General features: G+C 40.1%; 1 protein-coding gene across 1 annotated transcript in view; it reads right to left on the reverse strand.

Annotated features, from left to right (window-relative positions):
• The window catches only part of NELL1 (neural EGFL like 1), an 860,846-nt gene that overhangs the window by 401,642 nt on the left and 439,294 nt on the right, over positions 1-19,910 (reverse strand). The gene's annotated exons all lie outside the window — the stretch shown is intronic.

The following is a 19,910-nucleotide window of genomic DNA, read 5'->3' on the forward strand; positions in this document are numbered from 1 at the left end:
CTTATTATATCTCCTCCGCAAACTGTAGTTCTTGGACCTATCTCTATTTTCCTTGCTTTCTCAATAGTTAGCCTCACTCTTTCTCCACCTGACACGCCCTCCTGGTCCTCGTCAATCCTTAGTCTTCTAGTCAGCTGTCTGTATTCTGGCAAATGCAATTGTGCATTTCTGGAGTAAAATTGCTTCCATGGGTACATGGGTTTTGCTGAAAATATATGCTCTTAGGTTTTCAACATTTAAATTAATATATTTTAAATTTCCTTCTGAGAATTCTTTTTCCCATGCATTTTATTTTCACTCCCTCCAAATTTCATTCAGTTCAGTAAATGTCCCTCAAATTCCATCTGACCCAATAACAACTGGTCAATTGTAGTAAGTCCCTTATATCCTCTCTACTACCTCAACTCTAAGATTCCATCTCTGGGATCTCCATAAGTCTTAGTTAAATTCATTTAGCAATTTTTTTCTAATGTTTTTCCTACCACTTAGCTACATCCCAGTTTTCTTGGTTGCGTTCTTGCTTCTGCTTAAATTCCCGAAATATCAATTTACTAAGATTCTGTTCATACAGTTCGACATATTCAGAATGCCACTCTTAACATAGCAACACTCAAAGACGCCTACATGCCATGGTTTCAGAGCTCCAGACACATCCACTTATAAGTCATTAATGATTTCTAGCATGGTTTATGAAATTCCCTTTACATAAATGTCCCAAATTATACAAACGACACCTACCCTCCCATTATTGGCCTGTCCTTTTCACAGATGCCTCTTGGTTAGTTATGCTGTCATCTATCCCTCTGAGTCAATGTTCACTCAGATATTCCCAAATCTAACCATCTCCAGGAACTGTCACTTCCATGTTAGGCCAAACATGACTGCTCTTCTGTAACTGTCTTAATTCAGATCACCATCTCTTATTGAGATAATTCATGAGTTTTCACACGACATTTTTGGTCCCTAACCTCATCCACAAGATATCCTTAGAACTTTTTTAAAAGGAAGTCCTACAGATCTGCAGTGGTGTGCTTTTGTTTGGGATCACAAAAACTTCAGCTAGAAACAATTTTCAATCATTAAATCAGTCATCTCTGTACCACTCCTTTCACTACATACATACATACATTAGGAAAAACAAGAATTTATTGAACAGTCTTTACAAATTATCAACATTTTACCAACAAAAGGGCTCAGTTCTGTTAAACATCCAACCAGAGAACACAGAACCATATGAGGTCTGTTACTTGAGAAACTTGTCCCATTTTCACAGGTCTTTTTATCTTTTCCACTCAATGGAAGATGGGAAGAGCTGTGAGTTTTGTCACATATGAGCTCTTTAATGTTGCCCAAACATGATTCTCAAACCTAGTAAAAAGACTTGATAAATCAATAGCTGTGTCCAGAGGTTGGGACCAGAATTTCCAATGGATAAAACTTATTTTCAACATCTAAAAAGAAGTTGCACAATGTGGCAGGAAGGGTACGGGCTTTAAAATCAGACAGTGCTGCATCCCCCTCTTATTACTGGTATAACCTTGGGCAATTGGCATTTATGATTATCCATTGCCATCCCTGGAACATGAGAAATATGTCTCCATAACTGATTTATTATTTGTGACTATGATGAATAAGATGATATAAAATATTAAGTTGTCTAGCACAACATCAGGCTTTAAATATGTGCCACCTCCTTTTTGTCCCAACCCCTACCAGCACTACTGATTGTGAATTACATAAGCACAGATTGTGTCTATATTTGTACCCTGTGTCATCAGTTCCTTTACAGTGCCTGACATACAGTTAGTATGGCCTAATATTTATTTCATGGAATTAATACATTAATTTTCTTGTATGTCTGTTCTACCCACCCTCACCAAACAAACCACAACTTATTCCCGCAGCGATGCTATCTCTAACACTACACATCACATGCACACACAAGTATTTTAAAAACACTCATATAAGAAAGCATATTTAAAGACAGGTTTATTTTGGTGTAAGACACAATATTTACAAGGGCTTTTCAAAAAGTCTGTGGAAAGTGGCCATTATGAAAACTGACATGAATTTTCAAAATGTTTGTGCCAAATTAGCATATTTCCATTTTATAGTTCTACACAGTATTGAAGTCTTCTTACACACATACCTACATTCACAGACACATCATTAATTCACAGCAAAGCTGTAAATTGAGCTTCTCATTTGTGAAAGCCTGTCTGCTGACCTCAGACATGCTTAATGAATGGTCCATCTGGTTAAATAAAACTGTCTACTTAACACACTAGCAAGTTTATGATTTGTAAAATATCTGTAGAAAACACAATCACATTGTAAATGCCTGGATTAAAATTCATCTACTCTAAGAAGGTTAAGAGGAACATAAAAGACTCAACATCTACGCGCCATCTGTATCAACAGTAAGGCAGCATCTCCCGAATTTCAGAAAAAGAATTTAGATACATTTCTTTAAGGTACTTGGTGGTGACAAAAATTACAGTGAGAAAATAGGTTTGGGGCCATGGTATGGTCTTTATATCCTAAAAGAACGTCATGAATTTCCATAAGCATACACACAAAAAATAAATTACAGGGAAAAAATATGGAATAAAAGCAAACTGTTCTTTAAGAAACTATATGTAAATGTGGAAAAACAAGCAGGCTCTTGAGGCTCAAACTCTGAAATCACTTACGATATAATTAGGTGAAAGCCTGTGGGAATAGATAACTTAAAAAAGAAAGAAGACACGATATGAATATCTTGTGCCTGAGATATTTCATTCTAATGCTCATATCTGGAAGGAAGAAAACCAATAATATCCCATTTGCATATTTTTGTTTAATTAAAAAGAATATCATTTGAGAAAATTCTAATTTTAAAGACCATCTTCACAACTGTCAATTACACAGTGGAAAAAAGCTGAATTTGTTAAGATGAAAATGCTAATAACACATCTAAAAGTCTGCAGTATTGTCACAACTCATCTAGATCAATATTATTATAATATCTAGCTTTGTCCTTTTCTTCTAGCAACCCCCAAAATGCTCAGAACCTTTTTGACAAGAAAAGAAATGTAGGGTGTAGTGTGATGACTCAGTGGCTAAACCTTTGTCTTGCACATGCCAGTATGCCATATGGGGGCCAGTTTGTGTTCTGGCTGCTCCAAGTCCTAACCAGCTCCCTGCTTGTGGCCTGGGAAAGCAGTAAAGGATGGCCCAGAGTCTTGGGACCCTGTACCTATGTGAGAGACCAGGAGGAAGTTCCTAGCTTGTCTTTGGATTGGTTCAGTTCTAGCTATTGCGGCCATTTGAGGAATGAACCAGCAGACAGAAGATCTTTCTATCTCCTCTATCAGTAAATCTGTCTTTCCAATTTAAAAAAAAAAGCATCTTAAAAAAGAAAGAAAATGCAGACTGGATTTTTTTCAAGGAATATATTTGAAATGATGTGTTGCAGTCAAAGTGCAATGACCTTTGCTGGTTCAGCTTATAGTACGCAATTATCTTTGAGCAATGTCATAGGAACATTATGTAATGTTAAGCAAAAACACATCACCTCTCAGAATACCACACTTGGAGAAGGTGGTAAAGAGGAGGGTAACGACGGGAGATACAGATCCAGATTAAAAATGTAAATTCTTTCAATTACACTAATGCGAGCATTGCTGGACAACAAATGGTTTGTGCAAACCAAATGTCATCAACACCTACCTTTTCCTTTCTTCCAGTTGTTGGAAAACAGAAATGTGAGGAGTATGGCAGTGCAATAGAAACTGATTTGCCCATTTTATTCAGGAGCAAATGCTTCACTATTCCAGGAACTTTAAGCCAGGCACTTCACTTTAAGGAAGCACCTTAAGAGTGCATGCCTACTCTTCTGTTGTCAGCCAGAGCTATGGTCCATACTGGGAAGAGACAAAAGACCTCTGTTGTTCGGAGAAAAGAAAGCAGATCTACAAAACTGACCAAGGAAGATGTCTCAATAAAACCAGATCTCAGAGAGATTTTACTTTTTGCATTACTTACCTTGGAATGGATTCTTGGGATGCTAATTCATTTGATTTTTGCCCAAACACTGTTTGTTAGCAATAGTTATTTCCATTTAACTTTTGTAAAAAATAGGATGGACTCAGTGTCATAAAGCAAGTTCATCAAGATTTCATTCCTTTCCATTACTTTTACTGAAAGTTTACTGTATGATATGGACTGTTCTAACACATTTTCTCCCTTTGTGTAGTATCACCAAGCACATGAAACAGAACTATTATTGACTTTCCAAATTCCCAATATGAAATTGGGACTTGGAGAAGAAAAACAACTTAATGAAGAATGGTCCAAATGGTTCATAAGATGGAATTCAAATAATCACTCTACCATAGGCATTATCAACACAATGCATGCAGGAAGAAATTCCACATCGCTCACCACAGGCATGTATACCATTTGTAAGGTACATTACATGCACTACATAAACACACATACTGCATGCATTTACACTGTACACTCTCACACACTAAACATAGAACCATAAACTTTATTCTCATACCTCACAAGTCACATCAACACGCCATGTGCACAAAAATTCACATCACTTGTAACACTGACACTTCACATACTTTCACAAGTTTCTGGGATGCCACTTCTACCCTGCTTTCAAAGGAGCAGATCTTCATAATCATGCTGGTATCAATCCAAAGACATTACAAGTGACTTAGGAATAATGAAAGATCAGTGCAGGTCTTTCTAGAGCAATGGGGTATAGTCTGACTACACAGCCAGGCACATGACACTCATCCTGGGTACTTTGTGAAAATATTAAAATTTAGGTGTCATTCTACATCAGTGAAAAGTCCCAGTCTTTGAGTGACAAGGCAGGGTTCTGGGCCCCAGCATTTTAGAAATCACTGACCTCAGATAGATCAAGTATGTACCCAGTGGTAATTATGCTGACTACTTCTCAGTGTACTACTTCCCACTCCATAAATGAGCACTACACCCTGCTGCCTTCATACCATCAGTCCCATACACCTGTCTGCAGGCTCATAGGCAACTGGGGAAGATCACGGGAAGTATGGCTCCATGACATTGAATCACAGCCTATCCTCTCAACTCAAAACTGTTGGCAATCTTCTGGTCAAAAGCTTAAGCTCTGTTGCCCACTTGCCAGCCCTGACATGTCCACCAATGGCTGGAAGAAGGCAAAGGCAGGCCCTGACAGTGTCTTTACCATATCAACTGATGACAGACTTTCCTCCTTGTAACTCAGTGTTCTGGGACATCTCTGTAACTGCAGCATCCATTATTGGACCTGGTCATACTCCAAAGAAACTCATTTCCACTGCCACAGAAACTTTGCACCTATTGCCCCTCCTGTCCACACGTCTCTCCTCCTGGTCTGGGCATGGCTGATTTTTTTGTAATTAGCATTAGTTCCAAACTACCTCCTCAAGGAGGCCTTCCTTGACCAACCAACCTAGTCTTTCTACTATCCCTCATTTCTGGCTAGTTTTACTTGGTTGTTTTTCTTCACAGCACTTATCCTTAGCTGGCATTTTTAATTTACCACTGTCACTATTCCTGCCTGAAATGCTCACATTTACAATAAGCAAGCAAATCTGTTACTTCCTCTTCTTACCACCTAGAACATGAACACAGAATCTGGAACTTTCGTATCATGTTCATATCACTCTCACTCTCTCCTTTGCTCTTTCTTTTTCAACAGCACCTGGCAGTTAGCAAATGCTCATCAGTATTTGACTTATAAAATTTAACAAATGAAGAATGAATATATTCCTACAGGCTTTAGTAAATCCAAGACGACCCATATGCTTTAATGAGAATGGACATTGTTTAACACAAAGATACAGACTGAAAATGTCTTAGCAGCCAGGCCATCAATGCTGCAGAGCCAGACTTGTGTCTGTAGGATGACCAAGCCTGTTATCTTAACCACTGTCTTAAGAGAACAAAAGGAGTTGCAAAGTAACAGAGGAAAGCTGTATCATCAAAAGTCTTGGGATTTTTCTTTGGAGTACGCTTCTATTTGCCATAGCTACTGTCAGCAAAGAAAAGAGCAGAAGAAACCAGTAAATTTGAACACTTGAGTAATCTTTGTTCCTTCATTTGCAGACTACATAGTCCAGGAACATAATACACTTTATGAAGAAATGTACCAAAAAGAAGCAAACTTTCTGTTCTGAATCGGTAACTCTTTAGGTTATATCTGTGCAGAAAAAAAAAAAAAAAAAAAAAAACCTTGAGTGAAATCTACCCTGGTCTCCAATCCAATTTACTGGCTCCTTGCAGATGAATCAGTGTAGAAGGTGTGCAGGGGTTGTTTCCTCTAATTAACTTTCAGTGGGTGAAAAGTACATGAATAGCCCACAGGGAGCAGCTGAACCCACGCCGTTCATCAGCAACTCAGGGAACTGATTGAAATAGGGCTCATAAAATCCTGTTCAGTGAAATCCACCATGAGCAGTTGGTTTGGCTTTAGATGTAAAACAGTCAAGAGTCTCTTCCTTCTTTCACAATTCTATTACTTAAGGAACACATACTTCACCTGTGAATACCCTGCCACTCCTCTCCTTTCTATGTCCATTCTTCTGTCTTCTTCCCAGTCTTTTGACTCTATATCTCCGGTCTCCCCTCCCATTCGCTTTTAAAATCTCACCACAACTTATGAGTCCCAAGTGAGGCTATGCAAAACATGATTAGCCTTCTTTGTACATATGCACACACAAAAAATTACTGAGTATCATTTGGCCTTAGGAAAGGACCAACCATTTGCTCAAAGGCTATCTGAAATTGTTTCTGAGTGGTTTATGTGTTTATATCTCTTTCTAGCAATATTTCAAGCCCCTTAATGACAAAGATGCTGTCAAGGTCTTTCTGTCTTTTTCAGTGTCAAACACACTACAGATACTTGTCAAATGAGTCCAGGGCTGCAGCAAAGCTGTCCTGCCCTGAGTTGTACCAAAAACAATAAATCCTCAACAACAACAACAAAATCCTGCAACCTGAAGACCTCTATCTGTATAGCTGAATTCTTCATTAGGGAACCACTGTTAATGCTAAAGACATCCAAAGAAACTGCTTTTTAAAGCAACAGAGAAATGAAAAGTCATTTTAAATGCAGGTATCAGCCATCACAGCTGGCCCAAATTTTTTCTAAAGATTTATTTATTTATGTTGGAGAGGCAAGTCAGATTTACAGAGAAAAGGAGACAAAGAGAAAGATCTTCCATCCACTGGCTCACTCTCCAAATGGTCACATTGACGAGTTAAGCCGATTCAAAACAAGGAGCATTTCCAGATTTCCTATGTGGGTGCAAGATCCCAAAACTTTGGGCCATCATCTGCTGCTTTCCCAAGCCATAAACAGGGAGCTGGGAAGGAAGTGGAGCAGCTGGGACATGTATTGGCACCTATATGGGATCTCGGCATTTGCAAGGTGAGGATTTAGCCATTGAGCCATTGTTCCAGGTCACCAATTTTTTTTTAAGGCCAACAGAGAAGCAGGATTTATTTACAGACAAAACAGAAGTACAGTTTGACAATGCAGTGTTTTGATTGGGGACATGTAGGCCCTAGCTTTCATACTAGGAGTGATAAGGTGGTCCTGAATTATCCCTATATTACATCCAATTAAAATACCCTGTAGTATATTCCAAAGAGTACTTATCCATGAAATGCTTCAAGGAAACAGATTTGGAAGCTGTTGCACATTACATCTCCCACAGAGAGATTCAAAATTTCCCTTAGTTAGCAAAGACTTAAAGAAAACTTTCAGTAAATAAATTCATTTAATTGATTTCAACTCAGCATCTCCCAAATTCTTTAGGCATGGAAAAGACTTTTTTTTACAAATAATAGCTATTAGAACCCCTCTGAACTACTAATTAACATTTAAAGGTGTTCTAAGTTCCTTCAGTTTCACTGTTAGAAGCCCAATGTGTAAGTATCTCTTAGTGTTGCAAATTAAGACATGATACTTTCAGATGATTAAAAGAAAGTCATATTTTTCCATTACAATATTTCTTTACTGAGCACAATGGGTGGTAGTTTTCCCCCATTTGCCACCCACTGGCTCACTCTCACATGCATGTTCTTCCTCTGCCCTCCATCTGCATCAGTGCAGACTCCCACTGAACAGCAGGTAGAGACAGAAGCAAACCTAATCCTCGCTCCCCTCCATAGGTCCTCCCTGCTAGTCCACTGCCACTTCGCCGGCAGGAGTTTCATAGTTACAAAAACAGCTCCCACTGGGCAGACTGGTTCCTTGACACCAGAACTTTCAGGCTTCTGGCACCATTACTCCTCCCATCACCTCTTCAGATTTCAAGATAACAAAGGCTTCCTGATAATTTTTGCACCGCTTGCCTCATATATACTTTTTTTTGTGTGGCCTTAACTCCATCCATTGCTGCCATAAGTAGGTAGACTCATCAACAGCATGAAATTGGGATGATTTCTGTTTTGCCTCTCTCAGATTCCAACTGATAGGATAGACAAGAGAACTGATACCAATTAATGCTTGGGCAGTATTAGATACACATGGAAGTTTATACATATTACGTAGTTTGAAGCAGTGATCCATCATCATCCCTGTTTTCAACTGCGTAGTAACTGAAAGGCATGAAACAGCTTGTGTTTGTATGGCCTGTTAAAGTCAGTCTGTCACCTTATTTTCTGTGACCCTACTTTTTTTGGTTCATGGGTAAATTATACAGTAACAGAATAGGGAAAAAAACAACAAAGAAATAGAAAAGAAAGCAGGTAGATTTCTGAATTTATAGAGGGAAATTCCTTCACTCTTTAAGCACAATACTGATTTATAAGAAAACACGTCTTAAATTGCTGGTATAGCTGGTCTAGTATCCTGACTCCAACATTGCTTTCAAGGCATACATACATTATAGAAGGCAACATCTACCTCTAAGGTTAGGAGGACACTCCATGGCCATCCTTTCCCCATATGGGATCTATGTTAGCTTCTCTAAGTCATATGAGCAAGAATTGACAACTTTGAAAACGTGCAGCTTCACACGCATTATTTTTTATACATTAAAATAGCCAAGGCTTCCACTGCAGAAACAATTGCAAAAATGTGAGCATACACATATATATTCCTCAAATTATGTGACCTAATCATAATATGACATGTTATATTTAAATATGCAAAAACTTGTGATTTACTTTTTTCTTTTTTTAATTGATTTTGAATTTCATGGTACAATTTCAGAGGGTCTGGGATTCTCCACCACCACCCTCAAGTCCCCCTGCCCCGACTCATTTTCCTCATATTATTAGAATAGTAGAGTCCTTCATAAGCAGTCATGAGTCCATCACTCTGTTACATAAGTGTGTCCCGACATTGCTGGAAGATTTACTTTTAATTTCAATGTAGCTGGATTCTGCCCTAAATTGTTCCCTTTCTTCTGCATAGCATCACTCCTTCAGTTCATTGCAAGGTTCTCCTGAGGCTTCCCAGACACAATTTTATCTGATTGTGTACTTGTCTTGCTGTTTTCCTTAAAAAGTGCTTATTCCTTAAACTCATTCATACCAACACAAAGATGCCAGGCATGTATTGCTACAATGTCATTCCTTTTCTCACTTGAAAGATAATGTTGAGCTATTATATGTACCCTCTCTTTGAAACCAGATGTTTTACTCTAAGCCTTTGCTTTAAGTCTTTCCTGTTCTAGGGGTTGATCCCTTGTTTTTATCATTGTTTCTCCAACCTCTTATTACTGTTGTCCTATGATCCACCTCCTTGTCCTCTGTCCTTACATTGATGTTTACAGATTCCTTTTACCTACTCAACATAGCATTCTTTATCTCTTTTCATTTCTGGTCCACTGAAATATTAGAGAATCTATCTACAAAAATGAAAGCTCCTAGCAGAGAAAAAATAATGCAATCATCACCTTCATGTCATTGACCTTTCATTTTTATCTGTACAGCTTTTGCACAGCCATATAAGTCCAGTGTCTTACATACAGTCCAATAGGTTGAGGTCAAGCCATACAATTGCATTTCACTACAAGCAAATCTTCTGCTTGAAGTCAAATAAATGCAGAAGTGAAACTTAATCCCTATCTTAATTAATAAATAATAAAAGTATAAGAAAAGTTCTCCCAGGTTGAATACATATACTTATTTCTGAGAAGGCATGTCTTACCTCCCAGCCATGAAAATAACACATTGAACCAGATATACCCTTGTTCTTTCTAGTCCTTTGACAACTGAAGATTTTTCTTTAGCTATCTCACCCACACATACCACCACATCTTCTCATCTGCACAGAAAATCCCTTTTTCTCTTGTTTACTTTTTCCATTCCTCACAAATTCCTGTTTATTTCTGACACACTCCCTTAATTATCCCTTCCATTTCCTCAATTCCATTCACTGAGCTTATTAAATTATTGCCCCAAGCAATTATAACTCTCAAAGAGGAAATCTTTTGCTACTAATTAAGAAAATAGAAATCTCATCCTGCTGCGCAAACTTGAGACAAAACTGTCCTTGTGCTCTGGTGAACTAAGGTAAGCTTTGGCTTTTGACCTTAATGGTGAACACAGACTCATCAAGAAAGTCACTCAATGCTAAAGAGAGAGATTAGTCTGGAAATGGACTCGGATGGAGTCATTCCATAAACCTTTACCTGATTTACTTCTCCCTGTATCCCATTCAAGCTTTTCAGAATATTTGCTCACTGGTATATATTTCATTCTCACTTAAACTGCACATAATTTGAGACAAAGAAGGAACTACACACAGTTGCCAGATGCCAGCAAATAGTGAGCTTTTGCTATATTGGACATCCCTCCGGATGAGATGCACAGAACTCCGTTAAAGATGGGTTCATTAACCAAAACAAAACCAAATGAAAACAAAAACAAATAAACAAAACAAAAAAACAATGACTTGACTACTTGGGTTTAACACTGAAATTGTTCCTGCCTCATTTAAAACAGTTCAGAAAGTATGTATCCATGGACGGTCTACTGACTTCACAGTCAGCAGAATCCCTGTCCCATCATCTTTGTGAGTAGATTCTATCCACCGCATTAGCTCATAATCCAAGGTTGCTACTGGAGGTATGATCATTATTTACTCCGGCAGGTGAAAAGCAGGCAAGATAGAAGAGGTCAAGGAGACAGTCTCCAGGCTATTCCTAAGGCTGGTTTCCCACACGGCACCACAGAATTGTGACATTCAGGAGGACACCAAAGTCAGGAGACCACGATAGCAGAAAATTGCCAATACTTCAACAATCACCCACCGCGGCCATGAAAGTTTCAGGTTAGAAAGCATGCAAACAAAACATGGCACTGACATCATCTCTGCCATGATTCCAGCCAGAAAATGGAAACCTCTGTCACTTCCTGGCTTTCTAAAAATGCAGTCCACACTTAATACCACCAAGAGCTCACCTATTTGGCAGCCCCCTAAGTCATACTTGTGAGGTACATAGCTAGTGAATTTGAGAAATGCACACTAGTATTCCGGGGTATCCTCTTTAAAACACAAAGGCATGCCTGCTAGAGTTGGAACAGGTGTTGAGTGAGCAACTCCACTCTGTCAATCAGCCAAAAATAACACCGTATATGTATCATCACCACTCATTACATTTTTCATGAAAGGAATGAAAAGGTTCCTTCTGGCAGGAGATCAGCTAGACAACAGATCCACAGCTGATATAATTCAGTAGGAATGGAAAAGATGAAAGGTAGGACTGAAATCCAGTTTCAGAACATCTGATTTTTAGGTCATGCTTCAATTAAAGAGTGCTGGGAGAAAGGGAGCTGGAGGAATTAGCACCATAACCTAGTGGCTAAATTCCTGCATTGCATCCATCAGGATCCCATATGGATGCCAGTTCAAGTCCCAGCTGCTCCACTTCCCATGTAGCTTCCTGCTTCTTGTGGCCTTGGACAGCAGTCAAAGACAGCCCAAAGCCTTTGGATGCTGCACTCATGTGACAGACCCAAAAGAAGCTCCTGGCTCCTGGCTTTGGATCAGGTAAACTCCAGTCATTGTGGCCACTGGGGAAGTGAACCAGCAGACAAAAGAACTTTCTGTCTCTTCTTCTCTCTGTTAATCTGCCTTCCCAATGAAAATAAACAGAAATATTTTAAAAAGGTGGGGGACAGGAATGAGATGGTGATACTATTGCTCTCTGTGTTACTAGGTTTTTGAAATCTGCCCTCTGCTCTTAGTGATTGCTGGGTTCCTTAATCACCTGCCTTATCACTCCTCTTTGGATTTACAAGGTTCAAATACTACCAGGCATTTATCTTCACAGATTTCTTATTTAAAATTCACCGAAGTATAATTTATCTTTACTCCACCTCTCTGCAATAGGGAAGAACTCTTATCTTTTTCTTTTTTAACTATTTGTGGCACAGAGGGGTTAGCTGGCTCACCCAAGGTCACACAATGAGGTAGAAGGACAAAATACAGACAGGGGATGCTGATTCATGGTGGGTGACTCCTAAAAAACCCCCCGGAGCTAAATGCTTAGAGGAAACCTGCAGAACTAAGAAAAGGCAGCTTCCTTCAGACTGTATCCTGAAGGAATCATTAACTGAATATCAAGAAGCTTTCCAATGAAGTTCTTGTCTTTATGTTTTATTTCTTTCAAGCTTTGAGATCTCAAATTAATTTTCTAGATCAGTTAGCTTAGTTAAATAAGATTTTTCCTCAGCGACTATCTTATGTATTCACTGGATGTGTAAATGGATACAAGCTTAAATAAAGTTGAGCCTCCAATTTCTCAAAATGCTAAAATAAGGCATTTTTTCTGATGTGAAAACTAAATTTTACAAATTTTTTTCATTGATTGTTCTTTGGGGACAGTGGTATACTGCTTCACCAGAGAATTTATAAAATAATCATTCACATATATTTTTTAGGTCAATGAAAATTGAGACATTGAGAAAATTCAGACATATGATCTTAAAAAAAAATCAAACAGTTCCTTGATCTTGGTCCAAATCCATTCTAACACCAACTATCCATGTTACCCTGGTAACAGTACCCTGGCTAATGGTACAGTCTCCAATTCAACACTTAAATAACAGCAGAAGAGAGGTTTTCAGGTTTAAGTTTCATTTCCCTTTCATATAATAATAACCTTAAAAGGCAATACGTAAATAAATTAATGCTAAAGCTAACCTGAGTGTTTACTGGTCACTGTGTTTGATGTTAGATTGGGCACATGGCTTGAGGGCTTTTAGAAAAAAAATTTCTAATACTTCTGGCAGAGTTGGTTAGAGGAAATCCTCTCTCTGCCTCCACAGCTGTGAAAGATAAAATTGCTGCTGCATATTTCTCAAAATCACAAAGAGATCCCAAGATGCTTAGCATGAAATTGAAACCATGGCCATCAAAGGAGGAGGAAATAAAAGAAAGAAAGCAAGACCTTGATGCCATCCTTGCATGGTTGGACACTGCATGAAAAACTGCATCTTAATGGGATGGATTATATGACCTGCACACTAGAATGCAGTCAGTCAAAAGGTTTAACATCACACAAGGAGACACTCCTCACAGAGCAAACAGGATGGGCATCTCCACTGGACACAAAGCAGCATTTGTGTATCTGACTGATTAAAATTCAGAGCACTGTTGATTTACTGATGCTTCAATACAATTTTAAAAGTTGGTAAGCACTTGTTGATAAATCACTCCAATTCACAGTTTGATTTCAAGTTTCATATGTTGACATTTCAAACTCAGCATGTCCCAAGAACCATTCATGTCTCTTTTATGTTACATATTTTTCCAAGAAGGTAGGGGGAAGATTTTACTTGCAAGAGAAAATTTCACCACAGGCTCTGTATCCAAATAAAACAACATTTAGATCAAAAGCAAGCGTATATTCACTTTCCATTTTCTTGCTGAAGTGTCTCTGGGTGATAGATGGCTTGCTTCTGTCTGTGCCCTGGCAGAGAAATCATGAACTCTTTACAAATGCACCAGCTATTGCCAGGGGAATGCACATGAGGTAATAAATGTATCATTATGACTGCCATCATATCTAGTAGGTGGGTAATGATAGCACTTCACATTAGAATTCTTCTAGTGATTTATAAAACATTAACTTAGTAATCCCTCTAATGCCCTAGGCACAAAAAGGGTGGTTTTATACCAGTTTTGCAGATGGGGAGACTGAGAGAGCAATTATGGGATTTATCCAAGAATACTAAGGGAATAAGAATTCAATGTCAGCTGTGCAAAGCTTCAGTTCCAGATTGAGTTGCTTAATCGTACTGCCAAGCTCTCCCCATCGTCACAGAGCAAACTACCTTAACCAAACAGAGTGCTCTGGCTGTGACAGAACAATAAACTATGTGTCATATTTCAAAGGTTCCTCCAACAGAGAATTGGTTTTCACAGTTTCTGAATTACACAGAAAGGAAGATAGGATGCACAAAATGCATGAATGATTAGATGGGGGTCACAGCTTTCACATGACTTCTATGTGGTTTTCACAATAGATGCAGCTCTAGAAAAGGTTTCTGTCCTCTTCCATGCAGCCACCTACTTCCTGCCTTCCTACAATAATGACTTCTTCTCAAACACTTTCAACCCACTTCTTCCACCTGGCTTTCAAATGTTCTTCATCTTAGAAGTCAGCTCGATGGGGACAAAATAGCTTTACCTTGACATGGCTGTATCATTCATGGCTCACGTCAGTTCTTTCTAATCCTTTGACAGGCAAACACTCCAAATGCTACCCACTGTCCAATTTTCTATTAAAACTTCTTTTTAAATCCTGCTATTGGAGACATCAATTGGAATAATGCCAATGATCCTCTTCTTGCCACACATTTTCAGTGATTTGATACCCAGGAGCCTATATAGGACCCTCTAGCAAGACTGCTGCCACAAACCATTGATCTTATTTCCATCTTAATATCTCTTAATTTTACTGCAAATTTTACTGTTGCTTCTTCCTCCTCCAAGTTTCTGCTTACAATACTTTACAGACACTGACATCACGCATTTTCTCTCTGCTTGTTTCCTCATCATTATTTGCATATCTCTGTTAGGAAGTGAGTCATATCTCCACCTCAAATATTCAACTCTCACATGTAATCCGGTTCAGTGTTTTCTCCCACTTACATGGTTTAGTCACTTGAAATGTAAAAAGAAAATATACTTTTCTTTTTGTCTCTGTGTCATTCTTTTCTCCTAAGAGTAGGGAGTAACCATCAGATTAAGTAAAATCCTATAACACTAACCAAGCATGATATAACACATCAGCATATACTGATTGACCAAAAGCCTTCAGTAACTACTGTGGTCAACACTAACATCCTTTCATTGCTACATTCAAATGAGCTTCTCATAGCTTCCCATAGAATTTAAAATTAGGAATAAATCCCTTAGGATAGTCTATATGGTATGAAGTGAGTAGGATCGAGCTGGACCACAATACCCATTGGTCCAAGTGGATGACAGGGCTGGAAATAGAACTGACCCAGCAGAGACCGGTCACATTAAGCAGGGCCATGACATTAACAAACACGCTAGAAAACCATATCCGGGGGAAGATTCTGTGGGGGATGTGTGGGCCAAACCCTATGGAAATTCTAGCCCCGCTGGTTACTTTAAGAGATGGAGTGGTGGTGGAATAAGCTAGGTGTGACTGGGGAGCCTGTCACTGATCACAGATTGGAGAACTGACAGCAGTCTGGACTAGTTGGGGCAGCGGCGCTTGAGTGTGCATGCTGAGTAGGGTATGGGTTGGGTTGGACTACAACATTCACCAGCTCAAGCAAGGCCAAGGGGAGGGCCGGACTGCCCTGGGCACTGGCCTAAAGCCCAGCGGCATGTAGGAGAATTGAATCTGTGGGGGGGGGGGGGGGTTAGGGGGAGAAACTTGGGAAGCTCCCCTGGCGAGTCATAGCTCCCACTGGTGAACAGGTGGTCTGGACCTAGGGGTCGGACAGGCTGGCAAAGTAGCACCAACGGCTCGTCAATGTGTGAAAAGGCGATAGAATGGGCACATCGGGCAGTACTGAGCAAACCTTAGCCCACAAGTAAGATTGGAAACCAGGTTGGAGCACAGGACATGCCCAGCTAGGTTTTTGCACCAACTGGTCTGCGTGAGCCACGGACACTGAGCCACAGTGTCTAAGGCAGGGGTCGCAACAGGTGAGGGACTATGCCAAGCTGAGTCAGAGCAACCACTGACATGTGTGCGATCTATAGCTGGGAACAAGCCCAGTCGGGGGGTTAAGGGGACACCCTCGCTGGGTGGAGATTCCCACCAAGGGGCGCAGGAGCTAGAATGGGGTTGCATTCTGGTTAGGGTACAGTTGTAGTCTCCCTGGGCACTAGTGTGGACTGTGACAAGACACACCAGGCTAGACCAGTCTGTAACACCTTCTGGTGTTCTGGAGGATCAGGGTAGATGTGGGATGGACTAGGCTAGGTCTCAACCCCCTACTGAGCCATATATGAACTATATGTGGGTATGGATGCACCATGGCTGGGCTGAAACATCTAACAGCAAGAGCCAGAATGGGTTGAAGGCTAGTTAGGAGAGGCCACTGTTCCTGCTAGGACAGGAGGTGAACTGAGTAGTGCTGGCTCATGGACCCACTGGTATGCGCGAAATCTAGCACTTGGAGGGGTTCTGATGGAGGAGCCCGGGCAACTCCTCTGGCAGGACACAAACCCTGCAGGTAACCGCAAGAAGCATGGAGGGAAACAGCCAAGAGGTCATGGAAAGTGTCCCGCTGGCATACATTTGGCATGGATCGGGGACAGACCAGGCTGAATCAGTTTACATCATCCACTGGCAAATCTGAACACCGGAACAGAGTGTGGGTCGTGCCAGGTTTGGTCACGACAAAAACAGTGCACAACACGGGATGCCAAGGTGAGGTCACCTGTGCCAGAAATGACTGCAGCACCCAACCAGCACACGTGAGAACCAGGAAGGGAGGGGGCAGAACCGGCAAGGGAATAAGGGGTGGTTCCCTTGCTGAACAGCTACTCCCACTTGAGAGCGTGAGCTGGGATGGGGGCCGACCAGACTAGGCAGGGCTACAGCACCTGTGCGCCTCAGGTGGACCAGATCAGGGAAAAACCAGGCTGGCATGATTATTCCTACTGGTGCAATCTACAATTAGAGTGGGTGAGGGTTGTTGGGGCTTAGCCACAGCATCAGCGGGCAGAAGTTGGCACTGGGGGCTAGTTCTGTTAAGTTAAACCACAGAACCACCTGGAGAGTGCATAATCTGGGAGTGGGAGTGGCCTGGGAGGGAAATAGTGGGCTCCTCCCTCTTGGGTTACCACCCCCCACGAAAAGGGGGACAGGGGCTGGGGTGGCTAGACAGAGAGACATCCAACAACATCCATGACAGCTGGATAGCTGAGCTGGTTAGACGGAACAAGGTTTTAATACACATTGATATGTATGAGAGCAGAAGGGGACAGACTGGATTAACCTGCCTCACATATTGGCAAACCAGGGTAGGGGCAGGCTTGGTTGGAGTTATTGCGGGTCGCTCCGACTGAGCTGCAGCCACCACTTGTTTATGCGAGGGTCGAGTGTGTGCTGGGCAGAACCAGGCTGGACTGCAAACACCCACTGGTTCCAGTGGAAGACAGGGATGGAAACAGAACCAACCCAGCAACTGCAACCACCAGCTGATCGGGACAATGGACTGTGCTGGGCCCTGTGCTTGCTAGCACATACAAGAATCTGGTCTGGGAACACCTCAGAGTAAGTTTCTTTGGGGATCCCCCCAATAGAGCTTTCGAACTCAGAACACTAACCATCAAATGACAAAGGACAGAACAAGTCAATCAACCACCTCAGCTATATGTTGGCAATGAAAATACTGGGCAAATGGAGACTCTATAATAGACTATGTCAATCAGTGGATTCTCCAACAACCACATCATGCTTCGAGTGGTGAGAGTGGCAGCAATTCAGATCTGTTGAACTATCAAAACCACCCTTCCAGCTCTACCTTCAGACCAGAGATGGTCTCCCCAAGAAACTAATGAACTTATCTGGACAATAAGATGCTCGACTTTATGCCTAGTAGATGCTTGCAATGAAAGAATCTCAACTGAATTTGAACTGTGGTAATGCAACAGGGTGGAGGAATCTACCATGTGGGCGGTTTGGGGGGGTGGAATCCCAGAGCCTATAAAACTGTGCCACATAATGCAATGTAATCTATTAAAAAAAAGAATGTAACATCAAGAGTTCCCCCTGACTAGAGTGTTCCCACATAACTTTGTATGCCTTACACTCCCCTTATTGAGGTCACAGCTCAATTGGGCTAGTATGTCAATCTTTTCCTATTGATTTATATAAACAAATCTTACTGATGACACCAATCCTACCCTAATCCTTTACCACATCTTATATTTCTTTGTAGATTTTATAACAACTGAAACCACTACATTTTGCATTAGTTAATTGTTTTCTTATCTAGACTACAAACCCCATTATGGAGACATCTGTCTGTCATATAGCCTGCTGCAAATACAACACCTGAAACACCACACAACAAGTTATAGATAATAAATGAATATTTGTTGTGCACATTATATAAAATAATTAAGATCTGTTTTCAAGTCCTTAATTTAATCCTACCAGTAATGAAGCCCTAATCTTTAAGGACACAGGGATTAGAGACCATCTTTGTTCTAGCCATGAGAGCGGAGAGGATTTCAGTTATTATAATTTGAAACTATTTTGCAAGAATTCAGGCATAGATGTGACACTCTAATGATCAAAATCTGAGCATATTCTCAAAATGTGAAAGGCAGTGTTCAATTACTTCAATTTACACAACATATTAAGTTTATAAAAATTGAGATATCAGAGAAGTTTAACATTTGGTGAGCAACTATGTTGTAAATTTCATGATGTCCACTTTTGTGTTTTGTATAGTAACTTTATGCGCTTTATTTTTCCTCAGGGTTTTACATCTATTAGCCTACTTAACCCTCATATTATCCACGATAAAAATATTGCTATTGTTATTATCACTATATTGCAGATAAGAAAACCAGTTTAGTCAGATTAAAGTGACTCAGTATAGTTCACATGACTGTGCAAGTAAAAGGCAAATTTGTATGTTTCTAGCTCTAAAACCTGGGCTCTAAAACTCTGCAGCATGCATCCATTCAATTGACAAGTAATTTCACATAAACAAATCACACTCTGAATCATGCTTATCAGCTCTGTAATTGTACCACATTAAAAATTTACACACATCTCTGCTTCAGTCTTTTCTGACTCAATACTCAAAGAACATATCTAGCCAGTCCTAAGAAACAGAATTCCCACCATTCAAAAGAAGATAGCTTTCCTTTCTTCCTTCTTACAACTTCAAAGAACCTACAAATGGATGTATTTTTTTTATCTGTAAAGAGATTGTTTACATGCTCCACATTTTTCTAATAACCAGGGAGCTCTCTGGGTCTAACAGAGAATAAAAACTGGTCATTATGATAGACAATAGTATGATTCAGTGTTGGATATTTTACAACAGCTAATTTCTTTCAACCTCAAAATCACTCTTTGACATAAATGCTAATCATACAAAGCAGATATCGAACTGTAGGAATGCTAATTAATATTCACAAGTTCAATTAGCAATCCTAATACTGACATCTTCAAAGCATTATACATCTAAATAATTAATATCCATATATTCAGAGAGTCATGTCCTGTTATTTATGTAAATATTTATATTTACTAAATTGTTTGAAATACAGAATGTTAGAAACAGGGAGAGACGGGACACATGCACACACATGCATACATGCACACACACAGAGCTATCTTCCTTCTGCTGGCGGACTCCTTAAATGGCTGCAAGCACTGGGGCTGGTCCCAGTCAAAGTCAAGAATCTAGAA

The sequence above is a fragment of the Ochotona princeps genome, chromosome 4, assembly GCF_030435755.1.
Source record: "Ochotona princeps isolate mOchPri1 chromosome 4, mOchPri1.hap1, whole genome shotgun sequence".
NCBI lineage: Eukaryota > Metazoa > Chordata > Mammalia > Lagomorpha > Ochotonidae > Ochotona > Ochotona princeps.